The sequence below is a fragment of the Pleurodeles waltl genome, chromosome 4_1, assembly GCF_031143425.1.
Source record: "Pleurodeles waltl isolate 20211129_DDA chromosome 4_1, aPleWal1.hap1.20221129, whole genome shotgun sequence".
Classification (NCBI taxonomy): domain Eukaryota; kingdom Metazoa; phylum Chordata; class Amphibia; order Caudata; family Salamandridae; genus Pleurodeles; species Pleurodeles waltl.
Window position 1 is genome coordinate 369,138,647 of NC_090442.1, and position 21,362 is coordinate 369,160,008.

The 21,362-nt window shown below is 44.3% G+C and overlaps 1 protein-coding gene across 2 annotated transcripts in view; it reads right to left on the reverse strand.

The window, feature by feature from the left end:
* Positions 1 to 21,362, reverse strand: part of RECQL (RecQ like helicase) — a 162,671-nt gene that overhangs the window by 124,467 nt on the left and 16,842 nt on the right. The window contains exon 1 of one of the 2 annotated variants that reach the window (XM_069228532.1): positions 7,640 to 7,808. The exons of the other annotated variant lie outside the window; for it this stretch is intronic. The gene's annotated coding sequence lies outside the window, so the exon portion shown is untranslated. Of the gene's footprint in view, positions 1 to 7,639; positions 7,809 to 21,362 lie in introns of those variants that run through there. 2 annotated transcript variants of the gene reach the window in all.

The following is a 21,362-nucleotide window of genomic DNA, read 5'->3' on the forward strand; positions in this document are numbered from 1 at the left end:
TTATGAGGGCCTAAGCGAGAACTATTCCAAATAGGCAAAAAAAGGCCTGGCACAGGAGGGGGAAAAGGCCTGGCAGCGAAGGGGTTAATGAACATCAAAGAAGACATGCCTCAGCTGACTTCCACCAATGATAAAAGGAAAATATTCCTTACACTATGCCCTTTGTTGTGCCAAGTGGAACATGAGATACAAACTGCTAGAACCAGAAACTATGATCATTACTACTGATGGGAGAAACAAAAAAAGTATATGAACTAGAAGATCTGGAAACATTTCTGTAAACACTTGAGTCCTCTGCTATGGAGAGATCATAGACATGACTGCAGGGAGCAGACAAATAACTGCTCCCTAGTAAAAAGGAGAATGCTGCAACATCCACTGCTGATATCACACTTTCCTAAAGATAGAGACTAGAATCAGTCACAAAAAGATGGGATGATACATGGGAAGGATACTCGAGGCGAGTCAGAGAAAAATCTAGATGTCACCTTATCCTTTAGGAGACTGGGTGAGGACAAGGGGTCGTATTATAGAAAGTGCCCCGGGGAAGCAACGGGCAAGTGAGCCTGCTTTGTGTGCCCTGGGGGCACTTTGGTATTACAGAAGCGGCTGAACACGCATCTGTGGCCCCTTCTGTAATAGGCATCGTGCTGGTGCTACATGTGCGTGGCCTTTTGCAAATGAGGGCATTTCTTTACTTCTGTGCCTGTGGCATATTATGGATACAGGTGTAAAGGTAAATAAGCTGTCGGGAGGCACACTGTCAGTGTGCCCTCTGACGGCAGCCCTCCGGAGGAGCCCTGTGCACCCCCCAGACATCCCTTTGCAGGAGGGCGCAGTCGCTCACTGCACCTGCCTGCAAGGGGATCTCTCTCCACTCTCATGTTTGCTGCCTGCACAGTGAAACATGGAGCAGCTAGTTAATGGCCGCTCTGTATTTCACTTGAATGTGCTGCCCTAGCTGTGTCTGCCCTGAGGGCAGCACATTGAACATATAGGGTGCAACTGCCCTGTTTGCGCGCAGCACACCTTTTTGAAGGTGCGCTGTGGTGCACAGGGAAAGTGATCCTTATATGTAATAGGGCCCCAGCTGTTATTCGTCCACCTCTTTCACCGTCCTTCACCAACCCAACATCTACATAAAGACTAAACTGAACAACATTTTGTAACTCAGAATGTTGGGGGAGGGGCTACACCCCCGACCTAGCATGGAAATATTGCATAAATATATTTTCATTTTTTACTTTATGCTTATATCACAATTCAACCAGTCCTTCTTGCCATACTCGTTTTCTGCCCTACTTATGAATAGATTATACCTAAAAGATATATTGTCACTGAGTTCTATGCTATGTTAGGGCATGTAATATTGAATTTAACTGCCACTCACCTCCCTATGTCTTTTGATAGATGCTTTCACTATTGCACTTGTCATACTCACCTGGAAATGTTTGGTTAGAAGCTTTCGTTGAAAAGTTTGGTTTTGGACTTAACTCATATTACTGATCGATTGGAGCTTATTGCCCTTCAGGCTGGTTCGATTTACCCAACTCAATCATCTAGCACCATCACTCTCGTCTAGCTGCCCTCTTCCAAAGTACCATCATTTTATAAGTATACACTTGCCCGCCCCACATCTTCCAGTCAGTAAGTAGAGGGTGAGAAGGAGGCATGATCAGAGCAACGTCCATTCGGCTCAAGCCGATTGTATTTTGAGGGTCAAGGGATCATCGCTTCCTACTGCACTTGTGATTATACCACTGCCAGCTAGACAGTCACTGCTTCAATTACTCTCATGTAATGTGAAGGGTTTAACATAATATGAGAAATGTAAGAAAGAATTATCCTATCAGGCCACGAAGGTTGCGGCAAGTGCACTGTACACCCTACAACAGACAATGGGATGTTCACAGTACAGGCACCAACTCCACTCTGTGCTAAAACCTTCATTAGTAAAAGCCAGAACATCGCTGTGAAATCATTGTTTCATCTTTCTCTTCAAGCAAAGACCCAGCCAGGGTCGTACTGGGCAAAGACTCCCGTTAGCGTAATACATAGCTAAAATAGTGGCCCACGTTTGAAAATCAGGCCAGTTTTGAACCTGGAAACACATACTATACGAGCATTTTGTAAGGTATGGAAAACAGCATGCATTTGGGTTTGCTGAAGGCAATGTTTGTTTTAATGTCAGAGAAATCAACAGCAAAACCTGGCTCACCTGCCCCAAATCAGGCCCACAAATTGCTTAAAAAAATAAATAAATAAAAAAATCAGCCCACACACAGATTTATGAGACCAGCCCGGATTGCCATGTAGGCCAGTCCATCCCCTGACCCAGCCTCATGTTTAAAGGTTGCCAGGGATCCTCCCACAGGCAAGTGCTGTGAGTGAAAGGTTAGCCAGGGTGTTGCTGGGACTCCTTCCTTCCCCTCAGAGGTGCACTGACTGTACCCAACCTCTTTGTGGTGCACAATTAATGCGCCTCCTAACAGCTTTTTGTCTTTGCGCCATTGTCTGGAATGTGCCATGGGCACAGTAGCAAAAGGTTTCCATTATCTCCCAGGAGCCACACCCTCGTACAAATGAAGGAACGTCCCTATGTAACTGCGCCAGGGTAAGATCTTTACTGGTGCAAACAATATAACAAAGTATTGCACGAGTGTCCCTGCAGCCCCTTCTGTAATACTAAAGTGCTACGGGGACAAAGACAATAGTATACGCGCACACGCCTGTTACTATACTTTGTATAATATCGACTCAAATGTTTCATATTTTGATCTGAATTTGAAGAGACCTCACGCTCCCAAGGAGCGTCAGCCGGTAGCTACTCACTGCAGATGCTGCTCTGCTAGAGGAAGGGCCCTTAACTGTAATGCTTGGGCTGTGGAAACTCCTCTCACTAAAGTTCTGCCTTGTTGATCCTCAACAATAAATAGCGCTTCGGCATCTGAGCACGGTAGCAGGCCTCTGCAGAGATCTTCACGTCCATCACCTTTCTTTCCTCCCTAGACTCACTGAGAACACTTGCTTCTTTAAGCACAGCCCGACAGCAGATGCCGGGGAAGAACCGTTCCTACTCTACTTACATGTTATCCACCGAAGCTTCATCTCCTACCTCGGGGCTCTGCAGTATCAAGTACAGGGATAAATAGTGAAAAGAGCAATCTTTAAAGCTCATCGACGTGGGAAAAACTAGCGAACCACTCTCGGAGCTGCCAACTAACCTCACTAAAACTTTATTGAATTGCTCGTACGAACGGTACAATTATGCCTGACATCTCTCCTAAGTTATTTAAGTACATGCTAAATAAAGCACTATTTACGTCCTAACAAACACCCAACAAGAGTTTGAAGGAGTCAAAGCGGCAGAGAGACTCTTGGTGGTAGTTTTTACAGATCCCTGAGCCTGACAGACGGCTGCACTTTCTAGGTGCTTCACTGTGTTAGTCAAAGACAGTCATCAGTTTCACTTTTGCCGGTGACTGCCATTTGCTGCTCAAATTGTTCATTTTTTTTAGGTCAGTGGTTTCAGTGCGTTATCATGGTGTGCTGTACTCAGCTAATAGCCAGTGGCGGTACTTTCCGAGTGTTAAAGACGGGTGCCTTATTTATTTAATTTAAAAAAAAGCATTGGCAAAGCCAATGGGTCCTGCCTATGTAAAAGCTATTGGCTTTGCCATGTTATTCACCAGCCATGTTGTTCATCGTCTTTTAGCCATGTTGTTCACCAGTGCACCTACTGTTCAGCATAGCTAAAAATCAGTGGCAAAGAGAAGAGTGGTGTGTCATGTTGTTGAGTGGAATGGCGAAGAGTGGAGTAGAGTGTAGGGGCAGAGAGTGTTGTGTATAATAGTGACATAGTGTGGAGTCGCATAGAGTGGCATACACTGGAATGGCATACAGTGGAGCAGACAGTAAAGAGTGTACTGGCTCAGAGTGTTGCAGACTATAGTGGCGTAGAGTAGAGTGGCGTAGAATGCAGTAGCACTGAATTCAGCAGTGTGCAATGCAGTGTCGTAGAACGCAGTGCCTTAGAGTAGAGTGGCGCAGCGTATAGTATAGTGGTGCACAGTGGAATGGTGCAGAGTTGAGTGGTGCAGAGGGTAATGGCACAGAGTAGAGTGGCATTGAGTGCAGTGGCAGAGAGTGGTGTGGCAGAGTAGAGTGTCAGAGTGCAGTGGACTAGAGTGGGCAGAGAGCATAGGCAGAGTACAGTACAGTTGTGTAGAGTGCACTGGTTAAAAGTAAAGTGGAGTAGACTGGAGTGGCGCAGAGTGGAGTGGTGCACAGTAGAGTGCAGTTGTGTAGAGAGGCATAGTGTAATGATGTAAAGTTGTGTAGATTACAGTGGCATACAGTGCAGTGGTGCAGAGTAGATTAGAATGGCGTACTGTGGATTGGCATAGAGTGCAGGGACATGTAGTTGAGTATTACAAAGCAAAGTGCATTGGCCTACAGTGTACTGGCCTAGAGTGCAGTTGTACAGAGTAGATATGTGTGGCCTAGACTGGAGAACTGTAGAGTGCAGTGGCAAAGAGTGCAGTGGTGTGGAGTGGAGAAGCGAACAGTGCACTGACAGAGTAGAGTGGTACAGGCTAGAGTAGAGAGGCATATTGTGAAGTGGCGTACAGTGGAATGGTGCAGAGTACAGTGTAAAAATGGACTGGTGCAGACTAGAGTGCAGTGGTGTAGAATGATGCAGAGTACAGTCCAGTGGTGTAGAGTGGAGTATTCTTGGTGTGGTAGAACAATGCCATTACAGACAACACGTTTTCAACTGAAATAACCATTGCATTTGCACAAACATACAGCTGTACTAATAAAACGTTATTAAACAGAGGAAAATGTGTGGCAATTGCATCACCTACTTTAATGATTCGTTTTGATCATATTAAAGTATTTGTTTCCAACACACTTCAGAAATAACACAAAATATGCTTCTTTGTGCATTCATAATTCAGATATATTCTGATTTATTTACACAGTTCATTTAAATGTTGGCTTGTGCTAGAAAACAACTTTCCTACCCCCAGTATCTAGCAAGATTGTCACATAAATCCTCTCACTTTGAAGTCAGATAAAGAATAGCAAACAAGCGCCCTTGGAACACAGCACCTGACATTTTACTTCAATCTTTGAATGCACAACAAATGTGACTAGATAAGGACAAAATGTAAAGGCCTGTTAACAGAAAGTGAATTTGTGGAAGGATACAGAAAACACTGTTTAAGCAACGGGAGGGACGAATTGAACCAGGAGAGCCTAAAACAAATAAAGCTAGCAGATGGAAAGCCAGAAAGTGTATATTACAAACCACAAAGCCAATGGTAATCAACGAGTGGCATACATTTCTAGGTCAACATTCTGAAAGTCCCCAAGATGTCTTTAACAAACCAGACAGCTGTGCTGTATGGTAGGCTAAAACCTAATGAGTTACTATTATTCAACTCATTTAGGGCTAGGTAAAGCAGGTATCCCAAAGAAAATTGTAAGGACTCCTTCCCGGTTGCCTACCTAGTTACAAACCGGGAAACGGCCTTCAATTTTATGTCAGAGCCTCTGCTGGCCAATCTGACACAGGCCTGTCCTGTGATAGGAGCAGATGTCCCCCACCAGTAATAATTCTGGCTCTGTACCACCAAGATAAAAAGTGTTCCTTACAGGCAACAAGAAACATCTAAGCATGCCAGAGACGTTGATAGGTTTCTTTCCTGGAACAAACCCTAACTTTGGATCTGACGAAGAAAATTAAATGTTGAATGAGCTGAAACAAAACGCTGAATAGGCTGCAACAAAATTATACCTTCGTCGTGCTAATAACGTTAACTGAATGTGGATAACGCACTGTCATGACAGATCTGCATGGTAGGTCAGAAGCATGACCCACTCTAAATTGAGCCAGGAAGGATATACTCTTTAAGATCTTAAATTCTTTCTACTCATGTCGCTCCTTGCAGCACATGTATCCAACCAGAAAGTGAAATTTTTCTCTATCAGTTTTAGAACGTCTGTGTTTATATTTAATAGGAGGTGGTGACCTCAGTAACATAATCCTAACAAGAATGACACTTTGGGCCACTGAAACAATCTATATTGAAACGAGACAAATAGTGCTCACGTTTCTTAACAAAAGTAAACGAAAAAAATATTCTGTTGTGTATATCATCATTTGTTTACAAGTAATTTTCAAGTGTACTGCAATGTGAGATCGTGTACAAAAAAGCTGAAGCCGAGCCTGCGTACTATTTTGAGACTGAGGATTTGAAAGTTGCTCGTGCATGGCGTCATCCTATCTTACTATCAACAAAAACCTTGCTGTCTGTTCTGTGTCGCTAGTCTAAATAGTTCAGGATAGCTTGAAGTGTAAGGGAAGCAAACGATGCAGTATGGAGACAGCCAAAGACATCATACAGAGCTACAACATACAATCTTGAAAGCACAGCAGAAAAGTAATGAGTGTTGTGTGTGGAAAAACATACACCAAAAATTGGGAGGTTTTGTTATTATCACAACTTGTGAATATGGGTCCTTGTTAGGTCTGACCTTGACCAAAACCTCTTTTTTGAACTAGAATATGTATAACAGAGTTCCGTAAAGGGGCTTTCAGACTTCACACATATAGGTTAGTAAGTGTGTGGTGTCTGCCATATGGCATGTACATTCGACTCAGGCCTGTCACAGCTGAATCGGTTTCCTGTGCTCGTGAGTTTGCACTTACTTTGTGTGAATACCAATTGAGAAGCCAAGTTAGCTTCTTGAAATGCGGTGCAGTGTGAGTGGTTTTCTTTTTGCTGTGTTTGTACAGGAAATCGCCTTTTGATCTACGTTCTTATAATCTCTACATTACCTTCGGCACGCATGGTTATAATTTTCAAATACCAAATATGATTTTAGTCTGAAACGCATTACTTTTTGTGGCCAACGCGTGTAACCAATTCCAGTTTAAAGAATGCTTTCTGCTAAATGTGTATATAAACGCGACACATCCACAGCTTTTTGTGTACATTAAATGTGCTCCGCTGAGCTACTAGAGATAGGAGCGGATTTTTTTTACAAGTCTTTGTTTACACTATATAAACATCCTGCAAGAAGTGCAAAGTCTTGAAGCCCGCCATACTGGAAGGGGGGGGGGGGGGGTGCTTTGCATCTAATTCATTGCATCCTCTGTGCTGCAGGCCACATCACTACATGGAACAAACTATCTCAAACTTAAGAAAGCTACTTTTTGAAAAGTATGTTTTCAACTGGGGTGCAGTGATTGTGTTTGTTTCCCTGGTATTACAGAAGCATTCTCTGCGTGATTGAAACTAGAGTGGGTGACGGCGGGAGCGGCAGGTGCAGGGTGAGGGCACAGGATCCGTCTCAGAAGGTGACGTGCATAGGGTGCCCGTGAATAAGGAGCCCTGCCTGAGGCGGAAAAGGCAGCGCGGGCATAATACGCCGCTATTAGAGTTAACGTGGCAGATCTACCGCAGCTGATTCACACTAAACTTTATAAAAAAAAAAAAAAAAAGTGCATGCATTTTCTAAGTTTACAGCTCGGCAGTGGTGGTCCCGGTTAGACTAAAGAGAGAGCGCAGTAATGTCGGACCCTCAGAATGAGGGTCGCTAGTATTCGGGTGTCACGGGGAGCACTGACCTGCAGTGGAGAACAGCCCAGCCTCGCTGCTGCCTCAGAGTCGGCTGATGGTCTAAGAGAGCGCAGCGCGGGATGCAAAGCCTCCTCCTAGCAGAGTCCGGGGCCGGTGAGTCACCGCCGGGGACCGCATGCGACTCCCGCCAGAACAGCTGCAGCCCCTCCTGGAGACAAGTGTGTATAGCAACCAGAGGCTAAACACGGGGCCCGGGCCGTGGGTGACTCACCGGATGGGCAAAGCGCGAGACTTCGGAGCCAGGGAGTCCCGTCTGAGGGGCAGCGGGGCATAAAGCCAGCGGGGAGAGCAGGAGGGAGGGTGGTATTCCTTGCTATTCGAACACATCACGCAAGGCGCTTTAGCTCCCCATAACGGGATATGAAGCGCTAAATAAATAGTATAATGCCATATTATACTAAAATGGTATTCGTGGGCACCTATTTCACTTTCAGTGAAACAAACGACAACAATACATTTATCCCAAAACAACCGTAAATAAATGTTAACAGGCGGTACACAAATATCGAGAAGTCCTCCAGTGATACGTCATTTTATTCGACGCCTTCTCATGGTTACTAAGCACTGCATAAATGTAAATGTACGTTACACGGCCTATCCTTAAATTAAACCTAAAATCCGTTGTCCGTTATTTATGTTTCAACGGGTGGCAGCGGTCTTGTTTTATCCTTCCCGACAGCTGTGCGCTTCTGTACCAGTCTGATCCGGAGACAGTCCCGAGCGTCACCTCATGTGAACCGTGTGCTACAGTGCACAAAACGGTGGGTTGGCTCGACTGAATCATTTTGACTGCATGGCTTTAAGTGGGCGGGGTCCCTCCGGTTCTCAGACCGAGCAGTAATGAAAACCCGATGTTGAAACTTTTCCCCATCGGTCCCTATATCGTTGTCTTAAACAATGCTGGTAAAAACACTGTTCATTTCTGAACAATGAATGAAAAATACGTTAAGGTAATCCATGTCAGCAAATTGGTTCCTGTTTTTAACATGTTTTGTTCTGCATCTGCTTCGAGTTTCACATCATTATTGATATGCCGCATTTGTCACATAAACCATCATCTGCAGCATAATCTGCATATTTTAACAACATTTATTTTTAGCTCAAATGGATCAAAAGTTACAAAAAATATGACAACTTGGGTTCCTGCGCCCCGGAAGGCTTTTTGCAAAATTGACTGGTCATTATTCAGTTGCTAATTGCTGCATTTGTGTGTTAAAGTGGCACTAATTATGGTAAACTCTTTTCTCAGCTACTGTTACCAGGTGTAAAAATAAAATAATGAAGTAATACTATTACAAAATGTGGCGCCTTATGCTGCTTAATTTGCCTTTTCTTGCTGCATAATTTAGTCAACCTTACACATAATTTGTCCCTCCTCTGCCGCATAATTCCAGTGGCCCTGTTGTACTCATTTATCTTAAACAGCGAAATCTCTGACAAACACAATAGTTCTGGCTTATTACATGTGTAGGTCAGTTGGTGCGTTCCATGTCTAGAAGCATTTACACACAACTCGGAGAGGCACCAAAATACGGGTTGGGTGGTACACTATCGGACTCATAGAAATTAAGTCATATGTTTAAGCCACACCCTTAATTACATAGGCAATGCCCTTTTTAGAGACACACATTTTTTTTCATCCCACTTAAAGCCCTGTGTGAGGGCCTCTAAATTAATCAGAGTGGCCTCGCAGGAAAGCAAATTTTGTTTTCTTTCATTTAATGCCTTTTTCATCACAGACTGGCAGTCCAGTCTCCCCATGCACCTTGAGTGCAACCAGATTCATCACAGTCTTAGGTGCACAAACCAGCATGTCTGGGAGATATACGTCAGTAGTGCGGTATCATCAGAGCACACTGGCTGCCGCACCAACAGCATGATCGACAGTACACACCTGGCTATAAAAACGTGCAACATGCACAGTATGTGGTGCTATAAGAATACACTGGACAAAACTTGCCTTTGAGGGCTACACTGCACACATACAAACAGGTTTTGAAGGGTACATGAGGCAAAGAACCTGGGCTATGAGGCGTGTAAGGAGCACAACACCTCAATTAAGAGGGGCACATGGACCACATTTCCCAAGGGTACGGGCTTGGCTGGGCACAGGCTGCCAAGAGACACTAGGCACAGGATTATTTTTTTTTAAAGTTATAGCTGTCAAGTCTCAGCCCCTTGCGAAAGTCAAGAAGAGAGGAGGTGGCTCTGATGTATTGTGGGAGGTCGTTTCAGGCCTTAGGTGCTACAGCCTACTCTGCTTTTGTGTGTGCATGGGGCGTGTGCTAGAGAGAGACCGACAGAGTGGCAGTGTTAGGACAGTGGTGGAAGTGAATGAAGCTGTTCAGGCAGGCATGGCCAGTGTTTTGGAGAGCTTTGTGGGTGTGGGTCAGGAGATTCAAGTGTGTGCACTTATGTAACAGGAGCCAGTGGAGTTCCCTAAGGTGTGGGGTGATGTGGGTTCGGTATGGGCCAGTGAGGACCAGTCTGGCTGCTTCGTTTTGGATGGTTGGTATGTGGAATACTAAGCAAAGCAACAAAGCAATGAAGGGGACATCACCACATGTTAAACAGTTACTACAGACACAACATTTGGATTTTTAAGGGACTTTGGCACAGCAATCGGGCTTTGTGTAGTACACTGAACACAGAACATGGTATGTGGAGTACAATAGACACATTAGCACAGGTTTTAGGGGAAGTCTAGGAAAAGCACCTGGGGCAACGTGGATCACAGTGTGTCAAGAAGCTAAGAGTATGGGGTGTAGGCTGCGCAGAAGACCCAAGCACATTAGCACAGGCTACCAAATTATAAGCTCATTTGGCCTATCAAACAGAGCTATGATGGTTAGAGAAGGCAAAGCATCCTAGGCAATGAACAGGACACAGTGTACAGCACCTGAGCCAATGAATGGTTCAGCAGGCACATAACTGGACTATGATAATTAAATCATTAATTTAGGCACAACATGTGCACTATTAGGAGTACGCGGGCTAGGACAAAGCCAGTCAGCACAACATCTAGGTTTAGTTTTACATTGGGTGTGACATCATGTGGTAGGAAGGGTACACTGGGGAAACCGATCCATAATTTGCCATATTTCTCAAAAAGAACTGGTAACAGCAGTAATTAACCAACTTTAGGCCTTTATAGAGAAAACCAGAACCACTATCTGGAGGGATTAAAGAGACGTTCTCAAATTCAACCTTGATTGACCTTAGGTATGAGAAGTAAGTCAAGGTACCACCACCACCACCCTTGATTTTCAAGATCTTCCCATGGCATTCCACATATTGGTCACTGCATTCATTTCAATCACTTGTCTGTAATTGGTATCGGAGGTGGCACCTTAGAGTGGAGAAGACCTTTCTATTCTGGGGTTCATGGAGTGTGGGTAGGTCAAATCCACAAGTAAAAATACTCAGTTGGAGGAGCAACTTGCATCCATGATGTCTCGAAGGAGCCAGTGTCTGATTCTAAGATGGTCCCCACAGTCTAATGAGTGACATCATACTAGGAGATAATAAGATTCATCTATCTAGTTGATAAGGAGTATTCTTACTCTCCTAGTGAGGACTAAGTATTGTATGTTAGGTCCAGATGAATCACCAGTAGATCCTTGGTGACTAGACAGGCGAGAAACATGTTGACCATTGGCTCTGTAGCGTAGATAATACCCACACACAGTCTTTCCCATACATATACCTACAGTAAAGGTGATAAGTATACACACTTTCAATCTTTAGGCAACCAGATCATTATAATCTGTTTTTCCCTTTCTCCTGTTTTTAATCTTGACATCAGTGCCAGGTTGTAGTAAAGAATGTCTTTTTGACACCTATAGTCAATTTCATCACACTTTTTCCAGTTCCTCACCGTCACTTACTTCTAAAAGATCTTAAGCAGAGAGCCCTCGAAGGGCCCAACAGGCACTGCAGTGCTGGCCTAGTGAGGAGCGTGATGGCTACTGTTCCTAAAAAGCTAGTGCTTGTGGGGACCCCAACTCCTACCCTAATTGGTTGTGAGGAGCGCTAGATTGCAGTACAGTGCACCTTGGTTTAAAGATTGGTATTACTATAGGAGACAGTGCACAGGATGAAAAACTAGTGAAATTCAATTGTGGCTCACTTGTGAGATATTTCCATAGTTGTTATATGAAAACAGCTGAGCACAGTAGTCACCCTGATACTATCCCATTTTGAAAATCTCTCCTTTTGTTAGTCCTCCTGACCTGTTGTTCTCTTAATTAAATTTACCAATCTCAGTTGGACAATTCTGCCCGCAACACTGGGCAGCACTCCTCCATAAACCCATACATTGTTGGATAAATTAGTTGTTAACTTCTTGGGTCACACATACGCAGCTCCTGAATGGATTCTATAAATTGTTGGGCAACTATTACAATGTCATGAGAGCAATGAACTATTGTAGCATCTTTGGCCACATCAAAGCAGCTCCCGTGTGGAGCCCAGTCGCTGTTAGACTAAATATGTTGTACTTTCCTGACAATAGCACCTATAGGGTTCACATCTACATTTCTCTGAGCTCATAAGGCTGTTACTCAATCATTTGCAAACCCCGAGTTGCAGAGCTGCACATACTGTAATCACTTATGTCATACCTATAGTGCTCCAGAAGGGGTCAATACAGACAGTATAAGTCCTTAAGATGTACATTTGTGCGAGATGCACCATCTTGAGTTGCACTTTCACTGCATTTGGATGACCTTGGTACCTGGGAGGGCACATCAACTATCCGTGCACAAAAGTGATTCCATCTCTAGACCACTGCCGCTACAGAGAAGATAAATCACTCAAACACACCTGATTCCATGAGTGACTGCGTAGCAGAAGACCCAAACATATATGTTTTCTATCATTCCCTACCTTTATATTCAGTAGCCCACCTCACTCACCCATCATTCCACTCTGGCTCCTTATCTTTCCAACTCACAGTGCCATCACTCCCAGTTTCCATCCACCTTGGCCTATGCATACTACTCCCCCAAATCTAGCCACCACCCAACCCAGTGCTAACCCCTCTGCCACCCTTCCTTCTCAGTTTCACTCTCTCCCATTCTCCTTGAACAACCCATCCACCTTTCCACAGCCAGACATCTCTGTACATGCAACGCCTCCAACTGCCTCTTGTCACCTCAACAACACCTCATTTTCCACTCCCACTTTGCCTCAAAGGTCTTGCCCCCTCACAATGCTCCTGCATGCTCACCCAGCCACATCACCCCCCGCTGACCACACCCTGACCTTGCGTTTCTAAACATAGTCACACAGAAAAGCATACTCTAGATGGCATTTTCACCAAGGATCAAACATTAGAAAATAAACAATCAGCCTTACCTACTAATCTGCACTGACCGCGGTAGCATTTCATTTCTCATCCACATTTTTTCTGGAAAGGCTCCCTGAGCCAATAATGGCACCAGTAGCATGACTTACTGTTGGAGCACATAAAGCTATTTTAACATCAAAAGCCTCTTCATAAACATTCACGTTAGTAGAAAATAAAGCTCCTTTTTTAAATCATTAGATCACAGATGCCAACAACTCCCTGAATGTAGTATTCAAACAACAATAAAACTACCTCACTATCATGGCCTCAAATAGATTGCTAGACCGTACATGGTTTGTACCCTCACTGCAGGACATAACCTTACATCCCACCACATTAAATGACAGAAAGATACAAGTGGACAAGAATAAACCTTTACCCATAATACTTCAGGACTGCCCAAACCTTGATATGGTTCAACACTTCACTTTCCTCATAAATCTCCACAACATTAGGATAGAAGATATGACATTGGGCTGGATCCCCTCCAACTGGGCGTAAATCAAATCAGTTCCACCTCTCCTCTTATCGCCTTGTCCAATATGAAAAGGCTCATCATGGGACTCAATGATTGCTTCAACATAGCTTAACATAAAAAACGTCTATTCCTTATATCATTGACTGCTTCTCCCTAACCTGCTACAATTAAGCAGAGAACACTCAGATGCTGCTGAAACTGGAACCTCATTTAAACTATGACTACACCACTCTCAGATCTCATGTATCTGCATTACATTGTGGGGTAAGAAGAAGCCATCTGAAACAAAGCACCGGAAAGAGGTAGTTACTCACCGATGGATCTCTGAATCACATAATGCAGAAAGACCAGTACCCTACAGAACTATTTATCAATTCACCTACTCACACAGTGAAAAGAATGGAAATGCCCCTGTACTTACACTTCAGTCGTGAACGTTGTTAGAAATGGGGTCTCTTGGCAGTCGGTTTGCACCCTGTCCAAGTAGGGACCCTCACTCTAGTCAGGATAAGGGAGACACCCGCTCAGATAACCCCTGCTCACCCCTTTGGTAGCTTGGCACGAGCAGTCAGGCTTATCTCAGAAACAATGTGTAAAGCATTTGCACCTAACACACAGTAACACAGTGAAAACACTACAAAAGGACACCACACCAGTTTTAGAAAAATAGCCAATATTTGTCTATTTAAAACAAGACCAAATACGATAAAATCCAACATGCAGTAATACAAATATGAATTCAGCAAAATTTACTCAAAAATACAGTTCCTTGAAGTCAATAGCTCCACCTGGGGCTATCAAGGCGTAGTGATCAACAAAACCAACAGTTCAGACCAGTCGCGGGCCAGCTACAGTGTCGGGAAGACCCACAAACAGTACCTTGGATTTGTAGGGTGTTGTGATCCTCACGTGAGCTCCGGAGAATGGCATCGCTGACGTCCCAGTGTCGGTTCCAAAGTCGTCGGGCCCTTGAAGTCACATGCGTTGCAGATCGAACTCCAGGCTGATGAAGTCAGGAGCGCTGGTGTGGATGGCCTCGGGGCTGCGGTGCAAATCGGGACGATGCGACGTGCGGTGCCCATCGGTCACGGTGCAGGCATCAGCTCGGTGACTGCGTCCAGCATCATCGGTGAAACCATGGCTGCGGTGTGAAGCGGGGCGGTCCAACTTATGGTGTCCACAGGTCACGGTGCAGGCAGCGTCGTCGTTGCGGAAGCGCGGTCGTCGGTAGGCCCAAGCCAGGGGTGCGACACAGGATGGTGCTTTGTGACTCTCACGAGCAGTGTCCACAGACCTCGGTGTAGGCAGGGATGCCTGGTGATGAGACTGGAGTCGATGGTGCTGGCGTCGGTGGACCGGGCCTGAGGTGCGGGACATGATGGTGCTTCGTGCTCGTCACAGTGCAGGCAGTGGCACCAGTGTCAGCAGGAGCAACGTCATCAGGGAGGCCCAGGCTGCAGTGTGAGCAGGCGATGCCAGAGTGCGGAACCCACAGGTCGCGGTGCAAGCAGCGGCTCGGTGAAGTCGTCTGATAACGGCGTCAGTGAGACCAGGGTCATGGTGCGAAATGGGGCAATGCGACTCGGAAGGTCACGGTGCAGGCCAGCGGCGTCGTTGGTGGCATCATGGTGGTTTCTCCTCTTGAAAAGCACAAACACACAGTTCCCAGTGCTGCAGGTCGAGGAAACTTACGTCTTTGGTGTCCCTGACACTTCCAACAGGAGGCAAGCTCTACTCCAAGCCCTTGGAGAACTTTTTCAAGCAGTACACACAGCAAAGTTTATCCTTTGCACTCTTTTATGCAGAAGCAGAAACTGCAGGCCAGTCCAGTAAAGCAACACAGCAAAGGGACAGTACTCCTCCTCCAGCTCTTCTCCTTGGCAGAGGCTCCTCTTGATTCCATAAAGATTCTAAAAGTCTATGGTTTTCTTCTCATACCCTGTTCTGCCTTTGAATTTGGCAAACTTCAAAACAAAGTCTCAAGTTCAAAGCAAAGTCTCAAGTTGCAAGATCCTTCCTTGTCCAGGCCAGGCCCCAGACGCACACCAGGGGGTTGGAGACTGCATTGTGTGAGGACAGGCACAGTCCTTTAAGGTGTGAACAACCACTCCTCCCTCCCCTCAAGCTCAAATGGCTCATCAGGATATGTAGGCTACACTCCCACCCCTTTTTGTGTCACTGTCTAGAGAGGTGCAAAACAGCCCAAGTGTCAAACTGACCCAAACAGACAATCCACAAACAGGCAAAGTCACAGAATGGTTTAAGCAAGAAAATGCCTACTTTCTAAAAGTGGCATTTTCAAACTCACAATCTAAAAACCAACTTCTCTAAAAGATGTATTTTTAAATTGTGAGTTCAGAGACTCCAAACTCTATATTTCTATCCGCCCTCAAAGGGAATCTGCACTGTAAAGTTATTTAAAGGCAGCCCCCATGTTAACATATGAGGGAGAAAGCCCTTGCAACAGTGAAACCTGAATTTGGCAGTATTTCACTGTTAGGACATGTAAAACATACCAGTACATGTCCTACCTTTTAAATACACTGTACCCTGCCCATGGGGCTACCTTAGGGGGGCCTTACATGTACCAAAAGGGAAGTTTTGGGTCTGACAAGTCAAACTGACAGTTTAAAACTGCACACACAGACACTTCAGTGGCAGATCTGAGCCATGTTTACAGGGCTACTAAAGTGGGTGGCACAACTAGTGCTGCAGGCCCACTAGTAGCATTTGATTTACAGGCCCTAGGCACCTCTAGTGCACTTTGCTAAGGATTTACTAGTAAAACAAATATGCCAATAAGGAATAAACCAATGAACAATACAATTTACACCGAGAGAAAATGCACTTTAGAACTGTCTAACAGTAGTAAAGTGCCCAGAGTCCTAAAGCCACAAAAACTGGTCAGAACAATTAGCAGGAAGGAGGCAAAAAGATTGGGGATGACCCTGCAAAAAGAGCCAGGTGCACCAAACGCCAGCATGGTTATCAATATGTCTTTTAATTTAATCTTCCATTTCCTGCAGTTCCACCACCTAGCTCCGTCACATCATCACCATGCCCAAGCCTTAAACCTTGGTGCCCTTGAATAGTTTGCAACAGATGTAAAGCATTGAAGAAAGACTTTTACGCAATTCCAACCACAAGACCAAATGAACCCAGTCTTGCCCATCCTGCACTACATGTTGCCAGAAGAATTGAATGCACAATTGTACTTTACTTGGATTTAGACCAATTATTCCACGGAAATACCATCATATAAAGGAAGCTTTGTCTATACTGCCTAAAACAAAGTCTTCTTTAAGAAGAACACTGACCTAATTCACAATAGCACTGTACACAACACATGTTGCGATGTAGTTTTCTCAATCCACACATCAAAAATTTGAATTCACTGCCTGCTCAGGAAAGGAACCTTCATGACTACCCGTCTTTTCAGAGAGCACTGAAGACCTGGATGTTACAATACACCTGTGGCTTGTGCCAATACCACTTTGCAGGAATAAACCATTCTGATATGGATCTACTTAAAATATAGCCAATAATGACGGACAACCATTAGGGTTCAGCTCCCTGCACTTAGGTTTTCTGATAAAAACTTTCAGAGACATAACTAACATAATTTCTCAAATTAGTTGTGTTTAGTGCTCACTGGCTGTATCCCTTTTCTGAACATGATAAATGTCCTTTAAACCAGCAAGCTAATCAGAAACCCCATGATCCCACCACTTTCCAATAGCAACTCCTTGCAATGTCTACACAGCCCCACCTCACATAACAGGTACCTTTCAGCTCACTTCAGCACTACAAATGAAGCATCTTTTAAGTGCGCTTCACAAACCATAACAAGCTGCATCACGCAACCCCTTTTAGTCTCCAAAACCATGCTCCTGCTTGCATCCATGGGTAAGATAACTGTGCTTGAAGTCACTCCAGTTGCAGCAACACAATAAACATGAAATGACTATGCAAACAGAGCATACCTTGATATACTCATTTGTTTCTGTTGCCTACAAAGACTGCAAAGCAACTAACCTTTTTATCTGACAATTGCCAAATTATCTATATTTTGTGGAAAATGCAGTTGTGTATGTTGAACGCCCTGCCTCATCATTGTAAGCCACAATTAATAAATATGCAATTGAGAAGCTCCTTAAGACGGGACTACTCTCCAAATAGTATTACATTAAAACACACAAAGCAATGGGATGAATGCTTGCAAAAAGTCTATAAAGGCCATTCCAATGAACAGCATTCAAATGCAGACCACATAACTCTCAGAGCTCACGTATCTGCCATATGTCAGTGGATGACCAGCAACCACTTGGCTTTGTCGATTGGTTAGACCATTTGAAAGCATTTCACCAGTTACCTTTTGTGTGCTTGATGTAATGCCATAAATGGCAAAGAGTATGCCCAGAAGTGGGTCCATTTTCCACTATGCCACAGGATCCTAAATATACATCAAAGGAAAGACCTAGTAAGGCAGAAACCGACCTTGGGTTGCTTGCTTTCTCCTCTGGAGGGTCTTGATTTGTTAGTTTTGAATGGGCTGTTCGCATGAGGAGCGGGTTCATTACTGACGTGCACAAAACAGGCCTCTGTCTAAATTGGCACAATGGGGTGAAAAAACAACAGTTTGGAATAGTATGCAGATCGACACACCGGGAGCTGTACTATTTGCAAGCATTTCTATGATCATTGTATTAGAGTCTGATAGTCTCTAAAGAGGACATCCAAAAAAGAAAGCACCATGAAACCATCTATTTTAAACAAGCACTTCATAAGGTCGTATGTTGTAATAACATAACAAAGCATCATGGTCTAGGTGCCTGTGAGAAAACGCCTCTTTTTGCATTGTCAACCTAAAAGTTTGCTGACTTTTAGTACTGGTTTTTAGATTCTGCACACTGGGGTATTGCTGTCCATTGCCAGTGTGCGTTTTGAACCCTAGAACATGTAGACAATGACTATTACTTGATCGGCTTACTTAAATTTTCTATAAGGCCACAGTATATTGTACAGAAATACACTCATGGCATGAAACATTAAATGTTACCTGCCGCACTAAATTATGGCATCCACAAGTGTGAGAAAGGAAAACGTGGCTTTAAGGTACCATTGCAGCCTGAAAACCTGCAGTATGTCCTGTTGAACTAATTCTTTTTAACAGGTAAAAAAAACTCCTTTTTGAATATTACTAAGTCAGTTCATAAAACAGGGTGCAAGGTATTTAAATGTAGAAAATGAATGTTACCATATCCTGATAGTGATCAGGTCCTAAAAGCATTTTTTTCACAGTGGGAGGCCTAATTATCCTGTGTTTAAAATCAGAGTATGTATTAAAATACTAGTTCTGCTATCTTGGAAATGAGAAAAGCTACAAAAATAATTAAACTAATATTTTTAATAGTTACTATAATCCAATACAATGGTGGTCTGATTTTTAATAAATATTGAGGAAAAGTAACTTTTAGAAAGTTATTCTTCATCTGGCTGAACTATCAGAAGGCTAATTACCATAAGCTGCTGCCAACTCACAGCTGGGCACCAGCCCGGGAACAGGTGTGAAATGCCTCCCAGGAGCAAAAAAATACACTAACCTGAAATAACTACATGGAATTCTACAGAATATTAAAACTTGGGCTGTGGGCATCCTGTGACACCATATTGTTAAATCCTGCTTGATAGATTTGTTGTGCCACATGGAACACTAGGGGAGCAACTAAAAATGGGAGAAAAGGAAGCCAGGACAACTCTTGTGTATCCCCTTTCTGACTGCTGAGGGACTCTACTTTTGCCCTACCAGACTTCTGTCATCTGGTTTGTTGTGGAAACAGTGCCAGTTTCAAACTGGATGTTATTGTTAGATGTGGGAGGACACTACGATTACCAAAGTGCACTCCTCACTCACACCTCCAGCCTCAGAGTTAAAGTTTAGTGTGACCGAATACCTTCACCATTATGGATTTGCCCAGACACATTGCATTTTGGGCCTGTCTGTAACAAAGTAAACAGGAACTACAGAAAAGATGTGTAGGTCAGGGCCTGGGAACCCTTAACTCCCCTTAGTCAGAGAGGGCCTGGCAGTGTCTCATGGTTCCCCCAGCCACAGACTGGTAAACCCTATAAAGCTTAACCTTGCCCAGCCTTCCTCAGAACATTGCTGGTTTTGTGAGAGGATACCACGCAGAGAACCTGCCACACGCTGTGAGAAGGATTCCCTTACACTTGATATCCAATGACAGAAAGATTTCCAAGGATCATAAGGCTGATCCCCTGGATGAATCCAGGAACATAAAAATGCTAATGAGGACATTTCTGTGAAGAATCCCAGTTGACTGGTGGCAACTAGACCGTGACTGGATTTGATGATGACCTCCGCCTGACACCCTGAGGGCGCTTATTGCTCTTCATGAGGTCCTGAGGGTATTGGAAATATAATACTCTGGTTGTTTGGGAACAAAAATAAGTTTGGGAACTTTTTCAAAACTTTTGCTCTATAGCTTCACGTAGACACATCGTTACATCCATACAGACATACATACAGACATACACGCACTCATTCCCACAACACGCAACACCCCGCAAGCATACACGCACTCACACACCCCCTCTACATACACAGACGCACACCCCCATGCACCCACACAACACACAACACCCCCCCTGACCCCCTTCCCCTAACGGACGATCGACTTACCTGTTCTGTCGATCCTCCGGGAGGGGACAGGAGCCATGGGGCTGCTCCGCCGACACCACACCGCCAACAGAACACCGCCCCGCCGAATCACAGGACGTGATTTGCTGGGCGGTGTTCTGTTGGCATGGCAGTGGAGGTGGAGCAACCTCCACTTCCCCGCCGCCCACCAGTATGGCTGTTGGCGGCTCTCTGTCCTAAAAAGGACGGAGAGCATCCAACAGTCATAATACGCCAAGCGGCAAACCTCCACTACTGGCGGTCTTCTGCACGGCAGTCCCTCGGCGGTCTTGAAAAAAGACCGCCGAGGTTGTAATGACCCCCATAGTCTTTTCTGAATTTCCTTACTTTCAGGCCATAGTGGGATCAATCTACCTGGTGTATCCGGTCTGCACTGCATCGCAGTCAGCATCAAATTTCACCTAGGTTTTACAGCGACCATTGACACATTGCACTTTTTGACACTTTTTACACTTGAATCTTTAGACGTTCATATCCTCGGACCCTTATTGGATATTTGTTGTTTTTGTGTAATTTTACTTGTTGAAGCTTTCGCTCTTTTTCATACAATGGAGTAGAGCTTTTATTGTGTTGTGCTTTCGGCTTTTCCACTGATTTGGTACTTCTAAATGCTTTACACATTTAAGCATGTCTGCTCAATGCCACACCTACCAGGAGCTGAGCTCAAGTTTAAGTTACTGAAAGTTTTGACTGGACCTAATAAGAGAGCGATTTGATTACTTCCGTTAGACATCCAGCCACCCTAACTAATAAACTAATTTCTCACAGTGGCACACTGAGCAAGGTCTCTCTTAACATGTGGGGAATTGAGTGTTAGTTTGAGGAGCGCATATGCGGTAATGCTCTGAAGCCTAATTATGCTACTTCCAAGATGCGTTCTTAAACCTACAATTTTAGTTCATTATTTCCATATTTTTAGTCTGTGCAATTATTTTTCAGTTTATTGTTCTCTGGGACGCTCACTATTATTTTCTCTAGAGGTCCTCGTTCTTTTCTTCCATCTTGTTCTCAATTTGCTTTAGTTTTCAAGGACTTAATGGATTGTGTTGTAATGGTAATGTAGTAGTGTGTCTTTAAGAAATATTAGAATGTTAGCTAAGAGTGGAATGTTTGATGTATGGATGCAGTTGGGGATCTTTGAAAATCAGCTCGGCACTGAGA